The following is a 20000-nucleotide window of genomic DNA, read 5'->3' as shown; positions in this document are numbered from 1 at the left end:
GTATATATATGTATAATTATATATATATATATATATATATATATATATATATATATACATATATATATATATATATATAATATATATATATATATATATATATATAATGGGAGCATATCAGCACCTCCCGACCTAACCTTCCTTCCATCAGACTCTCAAGATTCTCAACTCTTCGCCATTTCTTTCTGAGAGCAAAGAAGTCCTCTGGATTACTTGCTCTTGAGCACTTGTCGTTTTATCAACGAATGCTTTGCGACAAATCTGAAGCCTCGAAAGCTTCCAGTTTGGGAGCAGTGATCAGTCGCCGGTTCTTTACGACCTCCGCGATCGAAGCTTCAGGTTGTTTCAGGTTCTTCGTGGTTTCAGAATTTGAGATCTTCCGGAGGAGTTCTGTAGTGGGTCTCAAATGAATATGGCTTTTTTTAGATTGGGTTAATCTGGGTAGTGTTAGGTTAGGTTGGGTTGGGTTGGGTTAGGTTAGGTTAGGGTAGGGTAGTTTAAGTCAGGGTAGTTAAAGTAGTTTAGGTTAGTTTAAATCAGGTTAGGTCAGGTCGGGGCATGTTAGGTCAGGGTAGGTCAAGTCAGGTTAGGTCAGGTCAGGTCATGCTATGTTACACCAGGTCAGGTGAAGCTAGGTCAGGGTATGTTATGTTAGGGTAGGTCAAGTCATGCTATGTTACATCAGGTCAGGTTAGGCTGGGTCACATTAGGTCAGGGTAGGTTAGGTCAGGTTACATTGGTCAATCGTTCACAAATACGGATATTGTATTCAAAATAACTTATAAAAAAAATCTCTGAATAGCTTTATCATTTAATTTTCTTTAAAACCGTTTAAATGAAAGCTATCTGTTCTATCCATATACCAAGATGTTTCCCCTCCCTTATTAGGGGTAGCCAAGTCAAAGGCAGGTACTTACTCCCACCCATTCCACTCCCATCCATCACCCTTTCCTCTTCCTCATCTTAGCTCCTCGTGGATGACGGGTCATACCTGTATCCCGCTCACTGCCCTGGGTCAGAAGGAGTATATAAAGATTAGCAAGATTAAATTTCAAATAAAAGCAAAATCCAAACTATCTTATGGTTTGCTGAGATATTTCAGATTTGCTGTGTATATCTAATTGTAGTGTACAGGAAATGAACAACACTCGTGGGGTTCTGTCGGATGATGAGCGCTGGAGTTTGTTGAGTGGGAAAGAAAATGGGAAACGTAAAGCCATATAGAAAACGATTTCCGCAGAAAGAAAGAAAAACGAGGAAAGAAAATAAAAGGCGGAGAAAGAAAATATTCACACTGAATGGAAATCCCTCAAGAAGTCTCAAAGGCGAAACCGGTCAGGAATATAAAGTCTCTTGGTTCCAATCGTGTCTTTCCATTCTTACCATTCATACAGTAGTCTAAAAGTATCAGGATGTAGATTTAATTTGGAAGTGGGTAGAAACAACTTCAACCGTGTAGTTAATGAATGGAATAAACTTCCTGCAGAGGCACTCAGCTCAAAGTTTCAAGATTCATTTAGATAAACACCAGAGCAATATACCTTATGTTTATTTTATCTTATTTATTCATTTGTTATTTATTGTTATTTGTTTGTTTATCTTTTATATTATTTCATTCAGTGGGCAGGATGCAGGGATGACCCGTCATCCAGGAGGTGCCAAGATAAGACGAAGGGAAGAGGGTAGAGAGGAGTGGAGTATGAAGGGGATGAAATAGGTGGGAGTTGTTTTTATGCTTTTTTTTTATTTATTTATTTATTTTTGACAACCTTGTAAGGGGGGGAAAGTCTTTGGTACATGTACATATGTATAAATCTTTATTATTTATCTATTATTATTTATTGTTATTTATCATTTATCTGTTTGTTTATTATTGATCACACACACACACACACACACACACACACACACACACACACAAAAACAGACACACACACACACACACACACACACACACACACACACACACACACACACACACACACACACACACACACACACACACACACACACACACACACATATATATATATATATATATATATATATATATATATATATATTATATAAGTGAAACAGATAAGAAAATGAAAAACCCACCAATAAGATAAAACGGAATTACACTAAACCCTAAAGACGTAAAGGAGAACTTAAACTGTGAACGAAACGAAGCGGAAAACGGCGAACTCAAACCGAGAGGAAACAAAAACGAAAAAAAAGGAAAAACGAAATGCAAACGAGGAAAGTCCAAACATAAACGCAGAGAGAGAACTCCAAAACATATTTGGAGGAGGAAAACAGGAAACTTTAAAAGAAATGGAACATCTGGGGTTCAAATCACCTTCAACTGAATAGAATTGGTTGGAGTTTACAAAGGATGGTTGGAGTTTACAAATGATTAAAAAGGTGGAGCATGCCGATAGGAGACCTTTTGGTCCATAACTAGGTCGGATAAAAAAAAAAATATATATATATATATATATATATATATAATGAATAATAATAATGATAAATAAAAGTATAATAATACAAATAATAAATACAATAAATAAGTAGGTATAGTTAAATAGTAAACAAACAGATAAATAGCAAATAATAATAATAATTTGACATAACTAATAATAAATGATAATCAAATAGTAATAAGCAAACAGACAAACAATAACAAACAAATAAATAATATAAAATAAATGACAGCTATTACAGCATCTTGGAGTACAGCGCTGCAAACCTTTGCCTCGCTGTATTTTTCTATTTTTTTATAGACATTTAGATATATGGACATATAGATATGTAGGCAGAAGGATAGATAAAGGGATAGATGGGTAAAAAGAGACACACAGAGAGAGGCAGAAAGATTGGTAGAAAGAGAGGTAAAGAGAGAGAGAGAGAGAGAGGGAGAGAGAGAGAGAGAGAGAGAGAGAGAGAGAGAGGGAGAGGGAGAGGGAGAGGAAGAGGGAGAGAGAGACAGAGACAGAGACAGAGAAAACAGACTCACAATGAAACACACACACACACACACACACACACACACACACACACACACACACACACACACACACACACACACACACACACACACACACACACACACACACACACACACACACACACACACACACACACACACACACACACACACAGAAAGACAAAGGGATAGACATATGTACGTATGTTGTGTTTGTGTGTGTGTGTGTTTGTGTGTGTGCGTGCGTGTATGCGTGCGTGTTTGTGCATGCGCGCGTGAGTGCGTGCGTGCGTGCGACTTTTGTGCATGTGAGGAAGACTTCCTCCTTGAAAGAGGACACAGAGGATCGAGACCCCAAGCGTTCCGAATTCCCCCCACCCCCCCACACCTGACACGAACTTAAAAAAATATTTTGTTCGTCACCAGAAGAAAAGCAAGAAAGTGCGTCGCCGTATTTCAGAAGATAATCAAAGGTTTCCCCAAAGTAATGTCTTGATCTCATTGTTCACTCTCCTCGTCTTCCTACTCCTCCTCCTCCTCCTCCTCCTCCTCCTACTTCTCCTCCTCTTCCTGCTCCTCCTCCTCCTGCTTCTCCTCCTCTTCCTACTTCTCCTCCTCCTCCTACTTCTCCTCCTCTTCCTACTCCTACTCCTCCTCCTCTACCTCCTGCTCCTCCTGCTCCTCCTACTCCTGCTCCTCCTTTTCCTACTTTACCTCCTCCTTTGCTCCTCCTCCTCTGCTCCACCTCCTTCTACTTCTCCTCCTCCTCCTGCTCCTCCTCCTCCTAATTCTCCTCCTCCTCCTCTTCCTGCTCTTCCTCCTCCTGCTTCTCCTCCTCCTACTTCTCCTCCTCCTCCTACTTCTCCTCCTCCTCCTACTTCTCCTCCTCCTCCTCCTCCTCCTTCTTCTGCTTCTCTTCCTCCTTCTCCTCCTCCTTCTCCTCCTCCTTCTCCTTTTCCTCCTTTTCCTTCTCCTCCTTTTCCTTCTAGTCCTCCTTCTCCTCCTCTTCCTCCTCCCCCTCTTCCTTCTCCTCCTCCTCTTCTTCCTCCTCATCCTCCTTCTTTTCTTCCCCCTCATACTTATATTTCTTTTACTCCTATTTATTCTGCTACTCTTATTCCTCCTATTCCTTACATACCTACTCCTCGCACTCCTATTCTTCCTATTCCTCTCCCTCCTCCTCCTCCTACTACTCTTATTCCTCCTACGCCTTTTATCTCTACTTCAACACCTACTCCTCCTCTCCCTCTTCCGAGTCCTCCTCCTACTTCCTCCTGATATTAGTCCTCCCTCTTCTAGACCTCCTCTTTCTCCTCCTCAATCTCCTCCTCCTGTTCTTCCTCCTCTTCCTTCTCCAACTCTTCCTCCTACTCTTCTTCTCTAACTCCTCTTCCTCCTGTTCATACTCCTACTTCTCTATCTCCTCCTCCTCGTCCTCCACTACTCCTTCTCCCCTTCCTCCTCTTCTGCTCTTACTACAATTTCTCCTCTTTTTCCTCCTCCTTCTTCTCTTGCTTTCGTCTCCTCCTCCTCTTCCTCTTCATCCTCTTCCTTTTCCTCCTATTCCCACTCCTACTCCTACTTTTCTTCCTCCTCCTCCTCGTCCTCTCCCTACTCCTCCTACTCCTCCTCTTCTACTCTTACGATAGCTTCTCCTCCTCCTCCTTCTCCTCCTCCTCCTCCTCCTTCTCCTCCTCCTCCTCCTTCTCCTTCTCCTCCTCTTCATCCTCTTCCTCCTCCTCCTCCTTCTCCTCCTCTTCATCCTCTTCCTCCTCCTCCTCCTCCTCCTCCACTTCCTCCTCCTTCACCTCCTCCTCTTGCTTTCTTCTTATCTTTCCTCTTTCGTTGAAGATCTCCCCATTTCCCTTATGCACACACTATCAACATTTTTCCCTAACTTTACCTTCGATTTATCTTCTATTTCTTCTCTTCTTGGCGCCAAATCCTTGGAGCCCGATTGGTTCCTCCCTCTGGAGCCGTCAACCAATCACAGAGAGCCTTTCACTCTCAACCCGCCAATGGGGAGCCGCTTTGCATATATGTTGATCAGGAAAGAGATTTTTTTTTTCTGTAGGTTGGTCTGAGCCTTCGGAGGGTCTGTATTTGTGACGTCATAGAATCTGGCTTCTCAGATGATAAGATTCCATAATAGGAAGCTTTCTGTAGATTATATCTGTGACGTAGTATCCTACTTGTGTCTATGTTGTGAATAGATATGGGTATCAATGGGCTATTGGGTGAGTTTACAAGCTCTTTGTTCTTTAATTATCTAAAGAGCCTCTCTTGATTACAAGAGCCCATCCGCTCTCTCTCTCTCTCTCTCACTTTTTTTTTTTTTTTTTTTTTTTTTTTTTTTTATGTCTAAGACGAATATTGGAGGGCGAAAAGCTATGTATGGTAATGATAGTCTTCTTTCAACGTAATTAAAAAAATCTACTGAATTTTTAGACTGAGCTGTGTACATTTTTCTTTCATGCTACACTTTTTCTAAAAAAAAGTAATATAATTACTTTCTAAGAATTGGGACAAGTAATTACATGAGGAGAGCGAAGAAGTAACATAGATTTATTTTCGCGCACAGTCGAGGTCGAGACCTCTTCATTTCGGCGCTAATTTTGAGTTCCACCAAAATCCAAAATTTCTTCAAGAATGTGGTATTAACCTTTGATGAAAATTCATCTCACTTAAGCCTCTTCAGCCACCTACACCCACTCTTCCACCACCACATCCCTCTCTAATCCTACTCTTTTCAGAACCTTTTTCCAATATCTACAAAGGGAATCTTTGTTCCCAGCCTTAGTTGGATTTAAGAAGAACTGATACTTGTAGATCGAATTTATATTGAACACGCTCACACAATACGCGCACACGCATACAAACGCACACACACACACACACACACACACACACACACACACACACACACACACACACACACACACACACACACACATGCACGCACGTACAAACACACACACACACACACACACACACACACACACACACACACACACACACACACACACACACACACACACACACATACACATTTTCGCACGCACGCCGTCCTCTATCTCAAGGGAGACAGTGACGGCTTGCAGTATGATAACGATTTTCAACCCCTGAGCAAGGATCGATCTCGGGCATGCTGTGTTGGAAGGTCAAGACGCTAACAACTACAGGTTTTATGCTTACGTGCTATCGGAAACCAAAATACTTAGTTTAGTTAATCTAACTGGTTTAAAACTTTTTTTTTTTTTTTTTTACTCTACGCTCTGATTGAGGGAAACCTTATCTTCATCTATTTGTTTGTTTGTTTGTTTGTTTTTATCCTTATCAGGAATCTATCTTCTCGGAAGAGGATGAGTAGGAGTATCGGCCAATGCAATCTCTTAAAGTAAAATCAAGCTCCCAGGCTATCGCCCGATTCATCAGGACTCGTTGATTCGGCTCCATCTCATTCAAGTTCAAATTCCGATTCAAATTAGATTCTTTTCAGCATTATTGAACACTTGATTGGTCTTATTCAGATAAAATCACACGATTATTTTTGACTCCAAATTTACTTGTTTATTCGTAATGGGCTGTTTGGTTATATTATTTATCTATTTATTCGTTCATTTATTAATTTTAGTTTGTTTTTCTTGTCTATGTTTGTTTGTTTATTTGTTTATTTTCTACTCTTCCGCTTTTCCTCCTCTTCTTTCTCCTCATCCCATCTCTTCCTTCCCTCTCTCCCTCCTTTCTTCCTCCTCCACCTCCTACTCCTATTTCTACTTCATCTCCTCCACTTTCACCTCCACATGTACCTCTACCTCTGCCTCTACCTCTACCTCTACCTCTACCTCTACCTCTAACGTTACCTCTTCCCCTTCATACTTCTGTTTTTACTCTTCTTCCTCTTTTTTTCTTTCTCTTAGTTCTTCTCGAAATTTTGAGTAGCCGAAGAACATTACCCGACAGACCCTATGGAGTCGTCTTCTGCTCTTCAGAATGTTCTTGAAGAGACCGATACTTTTTTTCTTTTTCTTTTTTTGAAAAAAGGATATCAAGGTTCGGCGTCTCGGGTACAGGAATTTCGAAAAGACAACGGACACGGACAAAGGCTTCTCCGTTGTTTTGATCTTTTTACAAAGAGGATTCGGAGAACATACACGCACTGTCCTGTACAACACAGACACGTGTATACATTTACAAAATTTCTCGTCGTCTGGTGGAAGGGGATATCAAATGCATAGGATATATGTAGCCATCACTATAGACATTCAGTGACATCCTATGAGAGGACAGACAGACAGACAGACAGACACAGAGACAGACAGACAGACAGACAGACAGACAGACAGACATACGGACATACGGACATACAGATAGACACAGACAGATATACAGACACACAGACAGACAGAGAGACAGAAACAGAGAGACAGACAGACAGATATACAGGCATACAGACAGACAGAGAGACAGACAGAGGGATACAAAAACACTGTCTTGTCTTCCACCTCTGTCTTTGAAGACGAGGAGGTAAAACTCCAGATATACTGTAAGTATACTCCAGCACACTCGTGCGACACCCCTCCCACCCCCTCCCACCCCTCCCACCCCCTCCCACCCCCTCCCACCCCCTCCCACCCCCTCCCCCCTCCACCCCCTCCCACCCCTCCCACCCCCTCCCACCCCCTCCCACCCCCTCCCAACCCCTCCCACCCCCTCCCACCCCTCCCACCCCCTCCCACCCCCTCCCACCCCCTCCCACCCCCTCCTAGTAACATCAGACACATTTACAAATAGCCACGATACCGTTTAGATCTCTTCGTTCTTTTTATATGTAAGTATCTACCATCAAATTTATTACTTTTCAATTCCTGTGATATTCATAATTCATAATACCATCTTGTCATTTTTGTCCTGAAGACATCCTGAAGACATCCTGAAGATGTCTTATTAAATACAAAACATTGAATAAATGGAAGATTATTGAAATTCAGTTTATGCATACTCAATTGAAGGAAAGACTCGTAGAAAACACCAAAAATACCATAAAAAAAATAAATGCAAAGGTTCTGTCGTTTTCAACTCCGCGTGTCTTACAGAAAATCTGCTCCCCTTTTTTACAAATGTGTATGTATGTATGCATATATATATATATATATATATATTATATATATATGTATATATATATATGTATATGTATATATATATGTATATATATATATGTATGTATATATATATGTGTATATACTGTATATATATATATATGTATGCATATATATATATATATGCATATATATATATATATACAGGCGCACACACAACTAAACTAAAACCATAACTAACTTAATCTCACTTCATTTGACATGACTTGAACTGTTTTGTTTTGACCTGACCCTACCTATTTTCCCTTCCACCCACCTTTTGCATACTTGACCGAGTTTTACCCAGCGTGACCTCGGATACGTCAGCACACTGGAGGGCTGAGTGACGTCACCAATTCCCGCGGGCAGACGTAAGCCTGATTAATCCGGACTTAAGCCTGACTTAAGCCGGGATGAATCCCACCTCGGCTTGGCTTAGCCAAATCAAAGCCAAGCAAAGAGAAGCGAAGCCAATTCGTCTGGAGGACCCCAATCTGCTCTTCCCATCTGAGCTGAGAAGCAGGAGCGTGTGAGTCACCGAGTGAGTCAGTAAGTCACTGAGTCACTGAGTGAGTCACTGTGTGAGTCACTGAGTCATTGTGTGAATCACTGAGTCACTGGGTGAGCCACTGAGTTAGTCACTGAGTTAATGAGTCACTGAGTGAGTCGCTGAGTCACTGAGTGAGTCGGTGAGTCACTGAGTATGTAAGTCAGACTGTCAGTGAGTGTGTGAGTCTGTGTGTTAGTACGTGCGTCAGTATACAAGTGCTTGTGTGTGAGTCAACGAGTGTGCGAGTCAGTGCGTAATTGAGTTGTGTGTGAGTCAGTCGTGTGAGTCAGTGTGTGAGTTAGTGAGTCTGTGTATGAATCAGTGAGTATGAATCAATGAGTACGAGTCAGTGAGTCAGTGAGTTGGTGATTGGGTGAGTTGGTGATTGGGTGAGTTGGTGATTGGATGAATTGGTGAGTGGGTGAGTCGGTGGGTGAGTCGGTGAGTGTGAATCAGTGAGTGAAAATCAGTGAACGTGTGAACATGAGAATCAGTGTGTGTGTGTGGATGACTCAGCGTGTGAGTCAGTGAATGTGTGTGTGCGCGAATCAGTGAGTTTGTGAGTCAGTGAGTGTGCGTCAGTGAGTACGAGTCATTGAGTGTGTGTCATTGAATGTGTGAGTCATTGAATGTGAGTCATTGAGTGTGTGAGTCAGAGTGTGAGTCATTGAGTGTGTGAGTCATTGAGTGTGTGAGTCATTGAGTGTGTGAGTCATTGAGTGTGTGAGTCATTGAGTGTGTGAGTCATTGAGTGTGTGAGTCATTGAGTGTGTGAGTCATTGAGTGTGTGAGTCATTGAGTGTGTGAGTCAGTGAGTGTGTGAGTCAGGGTGTGTTTGAGTCAGTCTCCTCCTCCACCACCTCCACCTCCACATTCGTATCTTTTCGATCGTTACGGTAGATTTGACCGGAACGTGAAGTGAATGATTTCTCCTCGTCTTCCTCCTCTTCCTCCTCTTCCTACTCCTCTTCCTCTTTCTCTTCCTACTCCTTCCTCCTCCTCCACGTCCTCCTCCTCCTCTTCCTCCTCCTCGTCCTCTTCCTCCTTCTATCCTCTCATCCTCCTCTTCCTTCTCGTCGTCCTTCTATCCTTCCCCTCCTTTACTCCTCAAATCTTTCTTCCTACTTCTATCCTCCTCCTCCTCATCCTCTTCCTCTTCCTCCTCCTCTTCCTCCTCCTCCTCCTCTTCCTCTTCCTCCTCCTCCTCCTCCTCCTCTTCCTCCTCCTCCTCCTCTTAGACCAGCCCCTCAACTTTTCATTCTTGCTCAGCCCCGGACTTTCTCCTTGACCAATTCCAAAGCTCTTCCTCTTCCTCCTCCTCCTCCTCCTCCTCCTCCTGCTCCTCCTCCTCGTCTTTCTCCTCTTCCTTTCTCTTCCTCGTCTCTATCCTCCTCCATTCTCTTCCTCCTCCTCTTCCTCCCCTCCTCTTTCTCCTCCTCTTCCTCGTCCTCCTCCTCCTCTTTCTCCTCCTACTCCTCTTCCTTGTCCCCTTCCTCTTTCTTTACTCCTCAAAATTACTTTCTTACTAATCCTTTCCTCCTCCTCCTCCTTTTCCTCTTCCTTCTTTCCCCCCTCTTCCTCATTCTCCCCTTCCTCCTTTCCTCCACTTCCTCCTCCTCATTTTCTTTTCTCCTCTACTCCTTTATCCTCTTTCTCCTTCTTCCTCCTCCTCTTCTTTTTCCTACAACTCTTGTTTCTCTTGTTTTCTTTCTCTCTTCTCATCAATCTGCTCTTCCTTTTCCTCCTCTTTTTTCTTCTACTCCGTCTACATCTCTTTTATTTTCCTCGTCATTCTCCTCCTCCTCCTCCTCCTCCTCCTCCTCCTCCTCCTCCTCCTCCTCCTCTTTCTTTCCCTCCTCCTTTTTCTTTCCCTCCTCCTCCTCTTTCTTTCCCTCCTCCTACGCTTTCTTCTTCCCCTCCTCCTACTCCTCCTCCTTTCCCTCCTTCTCCTACTCCTTCTTCCCCTCCTTTTCCTACTCCTTCCTTCCCTCCTTCTCCTACTCCTCCTTCTTCCCCTCTTTCTCCCACTCCTCCTCCTTTCCCTCCTTTCCCTCCTTCTTCCCCTCCTTCTCCTACTCCTCATTTCCCTCCTTCTCCTACTCCTTCTTCCCCTCCTTCTCCTATTCCTCCTTCTTTCCCTCTTTCTCCTTTTTCTCCTTCTTCCCCTCCTTCTCCTATTCCTCCTCTTGTTTGTTCCACCCCTCCTTGTCCTCCTTGGCTTATTCTCCTTGGCTTGTCCTCCTTGGCTTGTCCTCCTTGGCTTGTCCTCCTTGGCTTGTCCTCCTTGGCTTGTCCTCCTTGGCTTGTCCTCCTTGGCTTGTCCTCCTTGGCTTGTCCTCCTTGGCTTGTCCTCCTTGGCTTGTCCTCCCACCTCTTCTTTGCCCACTTGTCCTCCTCCGGCAATCTTCTTGACACCCTACCTCGTTTCTGCGTCATGAGAACGTGGTGGGGGGAGGGGGAGTGAGGAGGTGGGGGATGAGGAGGGTAGTACTTGGGGGGGAAAGGCTAGGAGGAGGAGGAGGAAGAGGAAGAGGAGGAGGAGAGCTGTATACTGACGTAGTTGAGCTAGGTTGCATCTTCTAGAATCAGCCAATAAATGTAGAAGCCTTTAGACTTACTACTCTGATGCTCTTTCTAGATTCTCTTAGATTGACCCAAAATTTTCTTAGATTGACCTAGGATTCTCTTAGATTGACCTAGGTTTCTCTTAGGTTGACCTAGGTTTCTCTTAGCTTGACCTAGGTTTCTCTTAGATTGACCTAGATTTCCCTTAGATTGACCTAATTTTTTCTTAGATTGACCTAGGATTCTCTTATATTGACATAGATTTCCCTTAGATTGATCTAGGTGTCTCTTAGATTGACCTAGGATTCTCTTAGATTGACCTAGGTTTCTCTTAGGTTGACCTAGGTTTCTCTTAGCTTGACCTAGGTTTCTCTTAGATTGACCTAGGTTTCTCTTAGATTGACGTAGGTTTCTCTTAGATTGACCTAGGTTTCTCTTAGATTGACCTAGGTTTCTCTTAGATTGACCTAGGTTTCTCTTATGTTGACCTAGGATTCTCTTAGGTTGACCTAGATAGATTTCCCTTAGATTGACCTAGGTTTCTCTTAGATTGACCTAGGTTTCTCTTAGGTTGACCTAGGATTCTCTTAGGTTGACCTAGATTTCCCTTAGATTGACCTAGGTTTCTCTTAGATTGACCTAGGTTTCTCTTAGGTTGACGTAGGTTTCTCTTAGATTGACCTACATTTCTCTTAGATTGACCTAGATTTTTCTTAAATTGACCTAGGTTTCTCTTAGGTTGACGTAGGTTTCTCTTAAATTGACCTAAGTTTCACTTAGATTGACCCAGGGTTCTATTAGATTGATCTAGATATATTTCAAATCATTCGCATGTTCCCTCTTCCTCGTACAATATTTTTATAGAGTGTTTTAGTAGACGTTCACTATATTCGGACATAAATATATTAACTGGTACCATGCAAACTAAAGCTATATTAGATATAATTCAAGTATTTATGGACTGTTTATGATTACTTAGATGGTATATTAAATCTCTTTTTTTCTATTTTTTTGTTAGATTTTGTACTCTCTAGTATGATTCTTTCTATTTAGTTTTGTAGATTTCTTAGGTGACAGGCTCTTCTTAGAAAAAACAAAAAAAAAACTCTAGTCCATTCTTTACGAAATTTTGATTTTGAGATTGTCACCCTTTGTGTTTCATTCTTTGCCAACTGGACCAGAATATACTTTATCAACCAAGAGGAGCTCAGACATCCTCCTCACTCCTCCTCCTCCTCCTCCTCCTCCTCCTCCTCTTTCTCTTCTTCCATCTTTTCTTTTTTCTCTTATTCTTCTGGTTCCTCCGGTCTCTCTTCTTCCTCCTCTTACTCCTCTTCCCTCTCCCCTCCTTCTCTTCCTATTCCCTCCTCCTCCTCTTTCTTTTCCTTCCCTCTTCCCTTCCTTTTCCTTCCCTTACCCCTCCCCTCTAAGATTCCTCCCCTCTTCCTTCCCACCTTTCCTCCCCAACTTCTCTTCCCCTCCTCCCCATCTTCCCTCCCTCTTCCCTCCCTTCCCTCCTCTCTTCGTTTCCTCCCCTCTTCCTTCCCACCATCCCCTCCCATCTTCTCTTCCCCTCCTCCCCATCTTCCTTCCCTCCTCCTCTTTCCTCCTTCACTCCTTTCTCCCTCCGTCTTCCCTCGTGCCTCTATGCATTTGGAATGCGCGTTTGGCTTTGGATCCGGTCGCGATACAAATTGCAGAGTCTCAACCCTCCCCTTCCCCCTTCTCCCCTTCTCCCCTTCCCCCTTCTCCCCTTCCCCCTTCCCCCTTCCCCCTTCAGCCTCCTCCCTTACCTCCTTCTCCTCCTACTCCTCCCCCTCTTCCTCCTCCTCTTCCTCTTCCTCCACTTCCTATTCCATTTCATCTTCCTCATCATCATCCCCGCTTCCCCCTTCCCCTTCTCCCCTTTCCCCTTCCCCTTCACTCTACTCTTCCTCCTCCTCCTCCTCCTCCTCCACCTCTTCCTCCTCCTACTCTTCCTCCACCTTCTCCACTACCTCCTCCTCTTTCTCTTTCTCTTCCTCCTCCTCCACCTTCTATTCCTCCTTCTCTTCTTCTTCCTCCTCAACATCATCATAATCTTTCAGCTACTTCTCATCGCCCTATTCTTGAACTTCCTCTTCCTCCTCTTCTTCCTCCTCATCTCTCACCTCCTCAACCTCTTTTCCTCCTTTTCAATCTACTACTCCTCCTCACTCCTCCTTTTCATTCTCTTCTCACTCCTCCTCGTATCGCCTACTCTTATTCCTCCTCAACTCCTCCTCAACTCCTCCTCAACTACTCCTCAACTCCTCCTCCTCACTCCTCCTTTTCATTCTCTTTTCACTCCTCCTCGTATCGTCTACTCTTACTCCTTGTCCTACTCCTACTCCTCCTCAACTCCTCCACAACTCCTACTCCTCCTCAACTCCTCCTCTACTCTCGTCCTCCCATCCCTCTCCTCTTACTCCACCTGGTACTCCCCCTACTCTTTTTTCCCTTCGCCCACTCCTCCTCCTCACTCCTCCTCCTTGTCCTCCTCCTCTTTTTCCTCCTCCTCCTCCTCGTTTAGTAGTCCTACCCCTCCTATTACTCGCCCTCCTACACTTTTTTCCTCCTCACCCTCCTCTTTTTTCCTCCTCCCCTCCTCATTGTCCTCCTCCTCCTTGTCCTCCTCCTCCTCCTCGTCCTCCTCCTCGTCCTCCTCCTCCTCGTCCTCCTCGTCCTCCTCCTCGTCCTCCTCCTCTTTGTCCTCCTCCTGCTCCTCTTCCTCCTCGTCTTCCTTCTACGTCTTATCCTCTTCCTTCTCCTCCTCCTCCTATCCCTTCTTCCACTCCTACTTCTCCTAATCTTATTAGCTTTCCTCCTACTCTTCCCACTCCTATTCTTTCTCCTCCTACTCCTTCTTATAGTCCTGCTCCTCCTCCTCTTCCTCCTCCTCTTTCTTCTCCTCCTCCTCCTCTTCCTCATCTTCATCCTCCTCCTCTTCCTCCTCTTCCTCCTCCTTTTCCTCCTACTCCTCCTCCTCCTCCTCCTGTTCCTCTTCCTCAAATTTCTATTTTTCTTTCTCCTCTTCCTCTCTTACCTTTCCTCCTCCTTCTCCTTTAACTCTTTTTCTTTTCCTTTTCTCTTTATTTTTCCTTTCGTATCATTTTCGTTAGTTAGTTTTTTTTTTTTTAGGTTTTTGATAATTTTTCTATCAACTCCCGTTTTCTTTGTTCTATTAATGTTCTTAGAATTGTTGGAAGAAAATGAAGTTTTACTCCTAATTCTTTTTCAGTTTAATTTGATAATTTCTTTTCATGTCATCCCTTTGATGTGTTCTTCGCTTCTTGATCAATATCGGTGTTTACTAACCGTGATTTTTACGTTTGTATTACAACCTCATAACATTTGTTTTTCATTTTTTTTGTTGATTTATTTTGTTCGTTGATGAATTGATACTCACTGGCCGAGTGGATTAGAGCGTCAGCGCTTGCGGCGGAGGTCAAGGGGAAAGCAGTTGGAAGCCTGCTGCTAGCGAGTTGGACCTATTGCTTTTCCTCCTCTTCTTTCTCCTCCTCCTCCCCTTTCTCCTCCCCCCTTCTCCTCCTCCTTCTCTTTCTCCTCCTTCCTTTCTTCTCTTTATCCTCTCTCTCTCCTCCTTTCTCCTCCTCCCCTTCCTCTCTCCTCCCCTTTCTCCACCAATTCCTTTCTCCACCTTCATTTCTCCTGTATTCATCCCCCCTTTCCTTCTCTTTTCTCCTCCTCTTCCTCTCTCCTCCTCTTTCTCCACCAATTCCTTTCTCCTCCACCTCTCCCTTTCTCTATTCATCCTCTCTCTCCTTTCTCATCCTCCTCTTCCTCTCTCCTTCTCATCCTCTTTCTGCTCTGTTTCCTCCTTTTCTCCTCTTTCTCCATCTATTCCTTTCTCCTCCTCTTCCTTTCTCCTCTTCATCCTCTCTCTCCTTCTTTCTCACCCTCCTCTTCCTCTCTCCTCTCCCTCTTCCTCTCTCCTCTTCATCCTCTTTCTTTTCTCTTTTTCCTCCTCTTTCTCCTCCTCTTTCTCCATCTATTCCTTTCTCCTCTTTCTTTTCTCCTCTTCATTCTCTCTTTCCTTCTTTCTCATCCTCCTCTTCCTCTCTCCTCTTCATCCTTTCTTTTCTCTTTTTCCTCCTCCTCTTTCTCCATCTATTCCTTTCTCCACCACCTTCATTTCTCCTCTATTCATCCTCCCTCGCCTCCTTTCTCCTCCTCCTCTTCCTCTCGCCTCTTCTTCCTCTTCCTCCTCTTCTTTTCCCTTCTTGTCTTTCCTCCAGCTTCTCCTCCAGTTGTCAATATATTCAATTCCTTAAATTTATATTTCTTATCCTCCTTATTGATGTGGTCTTCGACTTTCCATTTTCTTTGTTTTTCCTCTCATTCATCCTCTTTTCTTCTTCGTCTTCATCTTCGTCCTCGTCCTCCTCTCCTTCCTCTTTTTTAACTTTTTTATTTTCTTCTCTTTTTTATTTTTTATCTTTTTCTTCTCGTCTTTTTTCTTTTTTCTTCTTTTTTCTCTCTTTTTCTTTTCTTCTTTCTTCTTCTATCTCCATTCCTCTTTATTTTTGTTGTTATTCCTCGCTCTCTTTCTCTTTTCCTTACATATTTTCTCTCTAGCTACCTCTACTCCTCTTCTTGGTCTTATCCTCCTCTCTTCCTCGTTTTCGTTCTTATTTATATATTTTTTTTTTATCTTTTTCCGTGTTTTTTTTTTAATTACCTCTATAATCTATTTCCTCCTCCTCCTCTCCACCTTCCTCACCTCTCATTACCATCATCATTAAATTTATTCTAAGATTTTATTTTTATCCCCATTTTCTTTCTTTGTTCTTCCTAGTCTTCTTTCTTTTCATTCTTCACACTTGACTTCCCAAAGGTAATTACTTAAAAAAAGAAAAAAGAAAAAAAAAAAAAAAAAGTGGGCGGGGCCTCTTGGGTAATGACGTCATTCGTAAACATGGCGGCGTCTGTTCCGTGCAAGAGGGGAACAAGTGGCCTTTGGTCTTTGTTAAAAAAAAGGACGCACAGTTGCGACTAAGAGTCCTGTCACTATCTAGAAAGGAGCACTATTTTTACTGTGTTAGGAAATCGGGTTGCGGAGTATTTCATTGTATTTATTTATTTATTTATCTAATTTATTTATTTATCTATTTATTTATATTTATCTATAATTCATTTTTATCTATATATTAATTTATTATTCGTTATTTATTAATAATAATTATTTATTCATTTATCTATTTACTTACATTTATTTACTTATTATTTATTTATCATCATCATCATCATCATCATCATCATCATCATCATCATCATCATCATCATCATCACCATCACCATCACCATCACCATCACCATCACCATCATCATCATCATCATCATCATTTTTCTTTAAGCATCTATTTTATTTTCCTTCCTGTGTCGCATTTTCCCTTTTGTCGTTAAAAGTGCATTATTGTAGTACACATTTTTTTGTCATATTTCTTTTTTGATTTCTCGATTTTTTCATTTGACAAATTTTCTTTTCTTTTCATTTTTCATGTTTTCCCTCTGGCATATCAAAAATCTTCACTTATTGCTCTTCCATTCGAATTTTATATTTTCTTTTTTTTTTCTTTTTGTCTTTCCTTGTCTTTCCTTTTTTCTCAAATTTTCGTTTTCCCATTTCTTCTTGGTTCTTTCGTTGATTTTCTTTTGTTAACGATTGTCTTTTGTTTTATATTGTCCTATTTTTGTTGTTGTTACTATGAAGTCAATTCTATTCTTCTTAAGAAAACATATTGATATCAAAAGAATATATAAATATTCGCAATGGAAAACAATAGTTCTACCTGAAGCAGAATAAAAAATAAGAAATCAATATTTAGATAAATAAATAAATAAATAAAATAAATATATAGATTAATAAATAGATAAATAGATGAATGAATAAATAGATAAATACATAAATAATAGTTAAATGAACAAATATATATAAATTGATAAATGAATATATAAATGAATGAACGTATAGGTAAACAGATTAATAAATAGATTAATAAACAAATAGAAAATAAAATGACATCAAAACTCAACTTAGTGTTACATAAAAATTATTGATAAAAATTAATAAAAAATAATAAAAGAAATCTTTTGTTAACGATTTTTTTGTTTTCTATTGCTGTCTCTATAATTTGTTGTTACTATGAAGACAATTATTTTCTTTTTAAGAAAGCATATTGATATAAAAAAAATATACATATATATTCGCAGTGGAAAACAATAGTTCTTCTTGAAGCAGGATAAAAATCACGAAAACAATATTTAGATAATGAAAAGGTGAATTAAATGGTTAAATAAATAGATAAATAGGTGAATAAGTCAATAGATAATTACATAAATAAACAGGTAAATGAGCAAATATATATATATATATATATATATATTAGTAAATATATAAATGAATAAACGTATAGATAAATAGGTAAATAGATATATTGATAAACAAATAGAAAATAAAATTACTTTAAAACTCAACTCAGTGTTACATGAAAATATGAATACAAAATTATCATGGCCTACTTCCAACTGAGAAGACAAAATACAAAGTGTACATATACATTAGAATTAGAATTTGGGGGCCTCAATTGTATATTCTTATTCAGTATATATTTCAGGGGACTTTGAATGACACCCATACGGAGCAGTCACGTAGCATTATATTCTGACTGGAGACTAAGATTCCTAAAAAAAAAAGAAAAAAAAAAATCGTATTCAATTTCTACTGTCTTTTCTTCAATCTCTAATTGGCACGATATTGTACCCAAAGATAGAGGCGCTGGTTATTTGTGACAAAACTGAACAGAATTACCTTGCAACAGATTTAATAGAATTGACAACAACAGTCATGAGAGTGTTGATATAATCATCAAATATTAACCATAATGAAACCAACACGTTGAAATGAGAAACCAGCCATTTAATACTCTTACGTTCAATTCTTCATTTCCTTCTCATGTCAGTACTTATTTTCTCACTTCCCATTCTCATTCTCTTTCTCCTTAACAGTTCATTTCCATCTTCCCTTATCTCTCAATCATTTTTTTTAATTTGCTTCATTTCCTTCTTTCGTCTTATACATATATATATATATTTTTTTCCAATTTTCTACCTTCTTCCCTCTTCGTTTTCCATTTTCTGTTCATATTGTTCCCAGTTTTGTGTACTTTTTCATCTTCAAATTTATCTTTTTTTCTCTTCTTTAATATTTTTTTTTCTCTCCTGTCTTATAAAAATTTTCTTTTTTTATTTGTATGTTTTCAATTTCTTTCCTTTCCCAACGCCTTACCTCTGTCTATCTGTCTGTTTGTCCGTCTTTCTCTACCTGTCTGTCTTTCTCTACCTGTCTTTGTAGGTGTATGTCTCTGTATCTACATTTGTTCCTCTCTCTCTCTCTCTCTCTCTCTCTCTCTCTCTCTCTCTCTCTCTCTCTCTCTCTCTCTCTCTCTCTCTCTCTCTCTCTCTCTCTCTCTCTCTCTCTCTCTCTCTCTCTCTCTCTCTCTCTCTCTCTCTCTCTCTCTCTCTCTCTCTCTCTCCCTCTCCCTCTCCCTCTTCCTCTCCCTCCCTCCTTTTCCTTCCTTCTCCTTCCCTTCCTCCCTCCCTCCTTCTCCCTCTCTCTCCCTCATTCTCCCTCTCCCTCCCTCCTTCTCCCTCCTTCCCTACCTCACTCCTTACCTCCCTCCCTTCCTCCCTCCCTCCCTCCCTCACCTATCTCTCTCCCCTCCCTCCCTCCCCTACCTCTCTTTTTCTTCTTTCCTCCCTCCCTCTCTTTCTCTCTCCCCACCCTCTCTCTTTCTCTCACACACACACTCACGCACTTTCGCCTAACCCTGTTGTCATGGTGACAAGATGTTATATTTCCTTCAGACTTTTCATTTCCTCTGTCATTTTCATTCTTCTCTTCTTCCACTTCAAATCCATCTTCATGCTCCTCCACTTGTCTCCTACGTCTTTCTTCCCCTCTCCCTTCTCCCCTTTCTTCAGCCCCTCCCCTCCTCCTCCTCCTTCTCCTCCTCCTCTTCTCTTCTTCTTCGTGTTTACCTTCTTCTTATATTTTCCCTCTTATCGTCTTTTCTCGTCTCGATTTCTCTGCCTTCTCCGCTCTCATATTCCAGTTTCTGCCTTCTTTTTCTTTCTAATATTTATTCCCTCTTCGTCTTTTTACGTATTCTCTCTCCTTCCTCGCGTTCTTCTTGTTTTGTTCTCACTTCTGTTTTTCGTATTAATATTCATCTGTCTTTTCTTCTCCTCCATTCTTTTCGTCCTCTGGATTATTCTCGTTTATTTTTATTTTATGTTATTTCTTATTCTTCTTGTCCCTCCTTTGATATCTCTACTCTCTGTTACTTAGCTTACTAATCTAGCTTCTACTTCTCTACCTCTCTTTCTACTCTTTCTTCTCTCTTTCTACTCTTTCTTCTCTCTTTCTACTCTTTCTTCTCTTTTTCTACTTTACCTCCGTCTCTTTCTACTTCTTATTCTCCTCTCCTCCTCCCCTTCCTCTTCCTCCTCCTTCTCCTCCTCCTCTTTCTCCTCCCCTTCCTCTTTCTCCTCCTTCTCCTCCTTCTCCTCCTCCTCTTCCTCTTCCTCCTCTTCCTCCTCCTCTTCCTCCTCCTCTTCCTCCTCCTCCTCCTACTCCTTCTCCTCTTCCTCCTCCTCTTTCAATTCCTTCTTCTATTTCCTCTCCTCCTCCTATTACCCTGTTCTAAGTTTTTCTTCTTTTTTTAATCTTCCTGTAATT

The 20000-nt window shown here is 41.4% G+C and overlaps 1 pseudogene; it reads right to left on the bottom strand.

The window, feature by feature from the left end:
* Nucleotides 1–238: 238 nt before the first annotated feature.
* LOC143034238 (uncharacterized) lies at nucleotides 239–13968 on the bottom strand (annotated as a pseudogene).
* Nucleotides 13969–20000: the final 6032 nt, after the last annotated feature.

This window comes from Oratosquilla oratoria, chromosome 17 (assembly GCF_046742065.1).
Source record: "Oratosquilla oratoria isolate Oo_2021 chromosome 17, ASM4674206v1, whole genome shotgun sequence".
Taxonomy (NCBI): Eukaryota; Metazoa; Arthropoda; class Malacostraca; order Stomatopoda; family Squillidae; genus Oratosquilla; species Oratosquilla oratoria.
Note: the sequence above shows the minus strand (reverse complement) of the source record. Positions and strands in the feature narration are given on the sequence as shown.